The following is a 10,000-nucleotide window of genomic DNA, read 5'->3' on the forward strand; positions in this document are numbered from 1 at the left end:
ACCCACTGTGGGCAAGAACCTGAGACGGCAGAGCATCTAGCCAAACGGTTTGTTGTGACGATGCTACCGGGCTGGTTCGCGACGGTGCATGAGTGCGGACCGGACTTAGCTGATTGGGTCAATCGTCATAACATAGTAGTGTGATAACCATAAGAGGCTGCTGCCTTCAGACTGGAAAGTCAAGGGTTCGAGTCCAGCTATGAGGAGTGCATAGTACAATTCTAGGAAAAGGCTCTTCACTCATATTCTCCCACCGTACTCAGGATGTTTGCCTCGGAGAATACTCTTTACTCACATTTTCTCACCGTACTGGCGGTAATGTGGTCTAGTGGTGTGACAATTGCCTTCAGACTGGAAGGTCAAGGGTTCGAGTCCAGCATATCAGTTATTGGAAAAGGCTCTTCCCTCATATTCTCCCACCGTACTCAGGATGTTAAAGGAATACCTGGCGTTTGTTAACAGCGCTGTTTCTGTCTGAAAAAATTGTAATGTTAGTGTTGTCTGGGACGGACCCCTTGTAAAGCTCTTTTGAGTGCATTTAGTGGATATTGCATTGTATAAATGCTCCAGATTTATTTCTAAGTATCTGGGTGGGGTTCCTACCTCCCATAGTGGGCAGGGAAGGACTTGTTGTGTCTTCTATCCCCCTGTACCTGTTTTCCAACATGCTTTCAGTCTTCATCTTGGAATGAGATTACTTTGTTTTGTCCTGGCCCTGACTAGAGTCCTTGCATTGTGGGAGGGAAACAGTCAAATGCATAGTTATTGTTTTGGGAGATGACATTTTTTTCCTTGTAAATCATCTCTCTGTTATGTATTAGTAAATTTGTTATTTTGAATGTATAATGCAAGCATTTGAGTCTATTCCTCTTTGTTGAGTCTTGTGCCTGTATCGGGATGAGACTTATAGGTGATCTCAAACTAAGTACATTGGTATGCTCTTGGAATCTACATCTGATCCCTATTTGTTCCCAGTTCCCCTATGTCTTACTTTCTCTTGGGTGCTTTAATTGTAATTCTAGAACTTTTTACTATCCCATTTTCTTCCTTTTTACTGGCGCTGATATTACCTACATGTGTTGGAAGCGCCGTAAAACCCTTAAAAGCAAAGTAAAAGCAAGCAATTTTTATTTTTAATGGGTCACAAACAGTGTTGTCTTTGTAAAAAAAAATTATATAATTCCGCTTTACACGTGTCGTGTCTCATCCTACACATTCAGTGTTGCTTTTGGTAAAGTTTTATCCAAAGGGTAGCAAGTAGTTTCAATTGCTATAGAAACCCGGATAAACTCCGGCTCTTTGGGCCTAATGGCACTGATGAAGGACTGGACTACTATAATTATATATCCACTGGAAAAGATGTGTAGAGTAGTCTTGATAGGCTGTTCCAATGGAGGCCATAACTGGAATCTTTTAATTGGTAAATAATAATAATAATAATAATAATACTTTATTGCATCCCAAAAAGGAAATTTTTTGTACAGACGTGTTATAATTTACACATAAGATAAAAATACAATGGAAATAGGATGTATATATATAAAAAAGGAGCAGCTCTATAACCAGAGCTGCGCTTTATAATATGAATAATTTCAACACTGTAAAATAGTTAAAACTGTCACTATAAATTGAAAATTGAAAAGATTGCAAAACAATAAATTAATAAATTAATATTTATATTTTTAAAAAGTAAAAATGAGAAATAATTAAATAAAATGATTATTGCTTGTTGTTATAAAGCCTAATACTGGACGGCAGAAAAGATTTTCGGTGTCTCTCTGTTTTCGTTGAAATAGAGAAAGGGCGACCACTTCTTTCTGACATAATCATTGATGGTCTTAGTGGATGATACTGGTCATTTAATATTTTAGTTATTTTATTTATACAAAATTTCTCGTATAAAAGATCTACATCGTCAACATCATTTATATAGCGTTTAATGGATTTTTTTAATATTTGAATTTATTTTGTTCCTTTCCACTGCTAAGCAATTGCCTCCCAAGCTGTTATACAAAATGACAAAACACTTTCGATTACTGCTCTATAAAATAATGTGCAGAGAGTTTTATCTATTCTAAACTGAGAGAGTTTTGATAAAAAATATGTACGTCTGCACATCTTATGCCTAATTATTTTCAAGTGTTCATCCCACTTGAGCCTGTCATCAATCGTTACACCAAGGTATTTGTAGTGAGGAACTCGCTGGACGAATTGGTCCTTTAATTTTAACGGTTCTATCGGTTCCTTCACTCTCCTAAAGTCAATCACTAGCTCCTTTGTCTTGCTTATGTTAAGCTCTAGGTGGTGGGCATCACACCAAGACACAAATCTATCAATTTCTTGCCTATAAGCCACTTCGTTGCCATTTGTTATGAGGCCTTGAAGAGCGGTGTCATCTGCAAACTTTATTAAAGGTACACTCAGGTTTTGACTTCTACAGTCATTCGTGTATATTGTGAATAATACAGGGGACAATACACAACCTTGAGGAGCACCAGTATTTGTAGTTATACAGGAAGATTTGTTTTGTCCTAATTGAACATATTGTGCTCTCTCCGTAAGAAATTCGAGCACCCAAGCAATTATATACTTGTTTAAATTCAGACTAGTCAATTTTTGAACAACCAACTGAGGTTGCATTGTATTGAACGCTGAAGAAAAATCTGCAAAAAGCAATCTGCAATAGCTCCTAGCGTGATCTAGATGCCTGTAGATGTTGTTTGTAAACAGCAAAATGGCATCCTCTACGCCACGTCCTGGTTTGTAAGCAAATTGATGACTATCACTCAATGGCATAAACTGATTCCTAATTTTAACAAGAACAAGTTTTTCTAAAGATTTCATGATTATTGAAGTCAGTGCAACAGGTCTGAGATCGTTCATAGTTTCAAGTTTTTCTTTTTTTGGAACAGGAATAATTTTTGAAGTTTTCCAAACTGCTTAGTTGGAACAATTAGTAGATATTGTGCTATATAAAGGTTCACAGTCTTTTTTTTTTTTAACCAGATAACAAAATTAATGAAATGATGATATTATCATGATGATATGATGATAATGGTGATGATAATGATAACGGGTGGTTACGATATTAATGATGTCGACGACAATGCCGATGATGATGATGATAATGATCATAATAATGATAAAATAATGCAAATGTATGATTTTTATTTTTCATTTGAATTCCCTTTTTATCTTTCAGGATGCAGCCATTTGTCATCGATTTCATATCATGAGGGAAAAACATCCGGAGAAATTTAACAGCCGGTGAGAATTTTTTTTTACACGAGTCAAAGTGAATACTAAGCAGCTAGAAGCTGTGGTTGGGTAGCTGGGTCCGTTAGATCTATCGGAAAGAACTTTGCAAGACGACTAGCGCTCTATCCAAAGGGTAGCAAACATTTGCTATTGCGCTGTTCATGCTATAGAAACTGGAATAAGCTCCGGCTGCATGGACCCGATGGCCGACTCTATCAAAAATAAAAATTAGAAAATAAAAAGATTTTATTAAAATCATTTTTACGATAGTTATTATGAGTCTCTATAAGAAATAAATTTTATCATCACTAGATCCTTTTTAGCCCCACTGGATCCTTTTTGGTACCACTAGATCCTTTTATCACCACAAGATTCTTTTACCACAAGGTTCTTTTATCACCACTAGATCCTTTTTAGTACCAAACAGTTCTTTTATCACCACTAAGTCAAAGTGAATACTAAGCTGCTATAAGCTGTGGACTGTCAAAAATATTGAACTATGCAATGAATATCACAGCATTTAAAAAATTAAAAATAGTTCATCCAGAACATTTTGAGCCCAAAGCCCCACCTCAGCCAACAACAAAAAACAGTTATGACCGAAAATTTTCACGTAAAATTAAGATAGACAAGAAGTGTTCTCAGCATGTCACACATACTCATTCAGTCCCATGGCCAGTTGATCATTGGGGAGGGGTAAGGGGGGGGAGGGGGGTTAGGGGGGAGGGGAGGACATGCTGGATGCAGACAAAATCACGCCATTCATCACAGGTCTCCAGCCTTTCCTAGCTATTTAAAGAGGCCAGGCATGTCCATTCTTGACGGACGTTGTCTTGCCACAGTTTCTTCTGTTTTCCTTTTCTCTGCCCTTTCACAGTGCCCTGCATGACAGTCTGGCATAGATTATCATACCGGACAACATGCCCAAACCATGACAATTTCCTTCTTTTCATTATCGACAACTGTAGTTCCTGTCCTTTGCTTGATCCTCTATCTCTTCTAAAAATTTCTGTATTTGTCTAGAGCTCCAAATATGTAACTCAGCTCTTTTTTTCAAAAACACAAATTCGTTTGGTTTTTTTTGGTGTTTTTTTTAGATCAGCAGTGGGAGTCCGTATTTCACCGCCATAGAGCAGGATGGATAGTACCAGCGCTCTTTGCAATTTTAACTTTCTCTGAAAGTCTGGTTGGGATACACAGTGGTGATGTTTTCATTCAATATGATGTCAACAGATGACAATAACATTACAAAATTGCACCAAGAGTTTATTTCAAACATATTATATGACAATAAAGAATATTTTATGGGCGATATTTAAATGTGGTTCATTTTAAAAAAAAAAATTTTTAATTCCAGAATGAAGAACAAGTTGTGGTACTTTGAGTTCTGCACCTCAGAGCAGTTCTTCTCCACCACCTGTAAGAACCTCCATGAGGAGATTGACATCATGGTGAGTAATATATATATTCTTTATCGTCGTCATCATCATCATCAACATCACCAATCACCACCAGTATCATCATAATCATCAGTGTAATAATAATAATAATAATAATAATCATCATCATCATCATCATCATCATCAACAACAACAACACTTCACCATAACCTCCATTTGAAATCTGAAGACATCTTCTCTACAAACATTTTATTTCCAGATAAATTAAAACAGTTCATTAACCCTCTCCTTACCATCCATAGGAGAATCGTCACATTCGTTACGATGCAAACAACAGTTTTCTCATTCTGATATCCTTTGTACATCACAAATTATAAAGAAAATATTTTGTTCTAGCGATAAAAATTAGACACTGGACAATATTTTGTGTATATAATGCACTTGTTTCTTTTCTGTTTGAGTAAAAAAAAAATCTATTTTTGTGTTGGGTGGGTGTGAAGTTTCAGGGAAGATTCTGAAAATGACTGGTAAGGATAATAATAATAATAATAATACTTTATTGCATCCCAAAAAGGAAATTTTTTGTACAGACGTGTTATAATTTACACATAAGATAAAAATACAATGGAAATAGGATGTATATATATAAAAAAGGAGCAGCTCTATAACCAGAGCTGCGCTTTATAATATGAATAATTTCAACACTGTAAAATAGTTAAAACTGTCACTATAAATTGAAAATTGAAAAGATTGCAAAACAAATAAATTAATAAATTAATATTTATATTTTTAAAAAGTAAAAAGGAGAAATAATTATATAAAATGATTATTGCTTGTTGTTATAAAGCCTAATACTGGACGGCAGAAAAGATTTTCGGTGTCTCTCTGTTTTCGTTGAAATAGAGAAAGGGCGACCACTTCTTTCTGACATAATAATTGATGGTCTTAGTGGATGATACTGGTCATTTAATATTTTAGTTATTTTATTTATACAAAATTTCTCGTATAAAAGATCTACATCGTCAACATCATTTATATAGCGTTTAATGGATTTTTTAATATTTGAATTTATTTTGTTCCTTTCCACTGCTAAGCAATTGCCTCCCCAAGCTGTTATACAAAATGACAAAACACTTTCGATTACTGCTCTATAAAATAATGTGCAGAGGGTTTTATCTATTCTAAACTGAGAGAGTTTCGATAAAAAATATGTACGTCTGCACATCTTATGCCTAATTATTTTCAAGTGTTCATCCCACTTGAGCCTGTCATCAATCGTTACACCAAGGTATTTGTAGTGAGGAACTCGCTGGACGAATTGGTCCTTTAATTTTAACGGTTCTATCGGTTCCTTCACTCTCCTAAAGTCAATCACTAGCTCCTTTGTCTTGCTTATGTTAAGCTCTAGGTGGTGGGCATCACACCAAGACACAAATCTATCAATTTCTTGCCTATAAGCCACTTCGTTGCCATTTGTTATGAGGCCTTGAAGAGCGGTGTCATCTGCAAACTTTATTAAAGGTACACTCAGGTTTTGACTTCTACAGTCATTCGTGTATATTGTGAATAATACAGGGGACAATACACAACCTTGAGGAGCGCCAGTATTTGTAGTTATACAGGAAGATTTGTTTTGCCCTAATTGAACATATTGTGCTCTCTCCGTAAGAAATTCGAGCACCCAAGCAATTATATACTTGTTTAAATTCAGACTAGTCAATTTTTGAACAACCAACTGAGGTTGCATTGTATTGAACGCTGAAGAAAAATCTGCAAAAAGCAATCTGCAATAGCTCCTAGCGTGATCTAGATGCCTGTAGATGTTGTTTGTAAACAGCAAAATGGCATCCTCTACGCCACGTCCTGGTTTGTAAGCAAATTGATGACTATCACTCAATGGCATAAACTGATTCCTAATTTTAACAAGAACAAGTTTTTCTAAAGATTTCATGACTATTGAAGTCAGTGCAACAGGTCTGAGATCGTTCATAGTTTCAAGTTTTTCTTTTTTTGGAACAGGAATAATTTTCGAAGTTTTCCAAATTTCAGGGATTGAAACGCATTGGAGGGACCAGTTAAAAATATGTGTATAAATGGGGGAAAGCTGGTGGGCACATTCTTTTAATAGTTTTCCTTTCAATCCATCCGGCCCAGCAGCCTTCCTCTCGTTTAGTTTCGAAAATACGAATCTCGTTTCCTCTTCACTGACCTCAACAGCCATTTCATCTTCCAAAGCCCTGTCTAATTTATGTTTTTCATTTTCAATATCAAATTTGTTTGCTGTGTCGAAACGTGAATAAAATTTATTTAAAGTTTCAATTTCGATATCTTCTGATATAATCGTGGGCTTTGGATTATAGTTCACAGCAGTTTTAAGCCCCCGCCACGTGTCCCGTATATCCCCAGAAGAAAAGCATTTTTCAATTTTATTTTTGTACTTGTCTCTACAACTAGATATTACCCTCTTTATCTCTTTTTGTTTTGTTTTCAGATCTTTTTTGTTTCCACTAGTATAGAGTTTTCTTTTGGTTCAATAAAAGATAGAGTCAAAGCAATGATTTTATCTTATTTCCAGTGTGATGGCTGTTCTTTGGACCTGGCCAATGGACCCAGCCTAGAGGGCATCGCCGTCTTGAACATCCCGTCCATCTACGGAGGGACCAACCTATGGGGAGATAACCCTAGTCAAAAGAAACGACGCAAGGCACAGAAAGCCAAGAAGGAGAAGGAGAGGGAGTTTTCCACCAGTAGTATGTCATCGGCCGAGTTGGCCATCGCAGTACAGAGTAAGTTAGGCCGTAATGTAGGCCGACTGTGGACATTATTCAGATCTTCCTCTTATAAGATAAAATTTCCTTTGTTCATCCCCAACGGGAAATTTATTGTCTTCAGGGTCTATTCCAAGGGAAGACTGGAATAACCAAATCTACAGGGTGAGGAGACTTGATCTCGGCCACACAATGCAGTGGGGAGTTGAACTTGGTACCTTCTGGGTACAAAGCAAAGACCATACCGCTGTGTTATGCTGCCCCCCTTTCTTATGTAACAAGAAAATAAAAGGGGGAGGGGGGGGGGTGTACGGAGTGAGGGGAGATAGAAGACCCAGAAAAGCAAAATTTATCATTTTTGTTCTTCCAGATTTGATTTTTTCAATCAAACTTTGAAGGAAGATTGATAAAAACGGGTTTGTTTTTACCCCACAATTTATATAAGATTAAATTTATCTACATTACATTTATTCATAAATGATAAAAAGTGACGGTCGTTTTTGTCCCTTGAAATTCAAATATACTCTTGATAATTCAGATAGCAACAATTTCTTCATTGCTTTTTAGAAATACCTACCTTCATCAATAGTTTAGAAGACAAAAATTTCTTCAATTCTTTTTAACACGTTCCCTGGGTGGGGTTCCCGACTCCCATAGTGGGCAGGGCGGTACTTGCTGTGTCTTCTGTCCCCCAGTATCTGTTTTCCAATTGCTTTCTGTCTTTGTCTTGGAATGAGATTACTTAGTTTTGTCTCGACCCTGGCTGGAGTTCTTGGCTGAGAGGGAAACAGTTATAGTTTTGGGAGATGATATTTTTTTCCTTGTCAATCATCTCTCTGTTATGTATTGTTATTTATGTATTTTTAACGTATGATTTGTAAACATTTGAGTGTAATCCTCTTTGTGGGATCCTGTGCTGGTGTCTGGGTGAGACTTTTTGTTTGATCTCAAACTTAAGTACACTGATAGTGAGCTCTTGGAATCTTCATCTGTTCCCTATTTGAACCAATTCCCCTTTGCCTTACTTTTTCCTCAAGTCCTTTTAATTGTACATCTAGAATGTTTTTACTTTTACTTTCCCATTTTCATCATTTTTACAGGCGTTGATATGTTCTAAATGTTTTGCAAGCGCCGTAAAAACCCTTAAAAACAAACAAACATTTACACATTCCTTTTGATGATTATGAAAGTAACAATAAAATAATCTGATATATCAAGTATATTTTATGGATGATTAAAAATATCAAAGTGTCGTCAGATCTTCTTTAAATATTTTTTTTATCGATGATTCAGAAAATAAAAATTTCTTTCGATTAAAAAAAAATGTATATAAATGGTTCAGAAAAATGTCCTAGGTAAAAAAAAAAAAATATCATTTAACTTCTTCTAAGAAATATTATTTACTTGAAATGAAATGAACTGTACCCACCATTTTTACTCCTATGAATGTCCAGGCGTGGGTGACTCCATGATCGAGGTGGTGGGCCTGGAAAACATCATGCACATGGGTCAAGTGTACACTGGACTCAGAGGCTCTGGGAAGAGACTGGCTCAATGCTCTCAGGTTGTTATCAGGTATGGGTGAATTTTTAATTCAGAAAAGTGAGTGAGTGGAGCAGGCACTTATGTTGGTAACAACAAGAGATGAAGTGAGTAGGAAAGTGCCAGAAGACGATAGAGAATTTAAAAATTTCGCGGAGGTGATGGGGGTTTGAACCCCGCGACCTTACTGGTACGACAACTCCACCTGGCGTGGATAGCTCATACGGTAGAGTCATGCTCTGCCCAGCCAGGCTGATTTGTCATGCCAGTAAGGTTCAAACCCCCATCACCGCCGCGAAATTTTTATACTCTATTGTCTTCTGGCACTTTCCTACTCACTTCATCTCTTGTTTCTATCAGGTAAGGGATGGAAACTGAATGTGAAGAATCCACTCTCAGAATGATTGTTTTTATTGGGATTTTTTTTTTCTTTTGTTATTGTGTTGTTTTGTATATTTTTTCTTTTGTTTTTGTTGGGTTTTTTTTTTAGGGGTTTTGGTGGGGGCGGGGGGTGGGGGAGAGGTTAAGGCATTGCACTGTGACCTGGATGGAAGGTCCTGGGTTCGAGTGCTGCTTCAGGCACTTTCGCTGTTTTCCTTGGACAAGATTATAGACCCCCAATTTTCTCACTTGGATTGGACAACATGGGTGATTCCTGTTGACATCAGACATCTTGTTTGATGAATTATCTATATTCCTTCGTGAAATGCATAGGTGAAGATATCTTAAGATGTCGTGGCGGAAGACCATTATTTTTTTGGTTATTTTTTTGGGGAGGGGGGAGGGGAATGATTGTTATTAATTGTTTTGTTTGGTATTTCTTTTTTATTATTTTGTTTTACAGGGCGAGGATGGAGAGTTGGGTTTGTTTGGGGTTTTTTGTTTTTTTTTATCTGTTTGGTGGAGTTTGTCGGAGTATGAAAAAAAATGTATAGAATTTGAGTTGATTTCAGTTTCTGCAGCGTTAAATAGGCTGTAATAATTGCTTGCTACTCTATAGGTTGGATGTTAGTATATCATTAAGCACATTCC

The 10,000-nt window shown here is 36.5% G+C and overlaps 1 protein-coding gene and 1 pseudogene across 6 annotated transcripts in view; one reads left to right on the plus strand and one right to left on the minus strand.

The window, feature by feature from the left end:
• LOC144957880 (unconventional myosin-Ia-like) overlaps positions 1–10,000 on the minus strand; it is a 228,203-nt gene that overhangs the window by 183,698 nt on the left and 34,505 nt on the right. The window lies entirely within an intron of this gene.
• Positions 1–10,000, plus strand: part of LOC144957649 (diacylglycerol kinase beta-like) — a 42,698-nt pseudogene that overhangs the window by 15,184 nt on the left and 17,514 nt on the right. The window contains exons 7-10 of the transcript XR_013642186.1: positions 3,203–3,267; positions 4,616–4,709; positions 7,234–7,444; positions 8,881–9,001. The product of XR_013642186.1 is annotated as a diacylglycerol kinase beta-like (transcript). The remainder of the gene's footprint in view (positions 1–3,202; positions 3,268–4,615; positions 4,710–7,233; positions 7,445–8,880; positions 9,002–10,000) is intronic.

The sequence above is a fragment of the Berghia stephanieae genome, chromosome 12, assembly GCF_034508935.2.
Source record: "Berghia stephanieae isolate SIO BIC M18660-M18661 chromosome 12, UCSD_Bste_1.3, whole genome shotgun sequence".
NCBI classification, from domain to species: domain Eukaryota; kingdom Metazoa; phylum Mollusca; class Gastropoda; order Nudibranchia; family Aeolidiidae; genus Berghia; species Berghia stephanieae.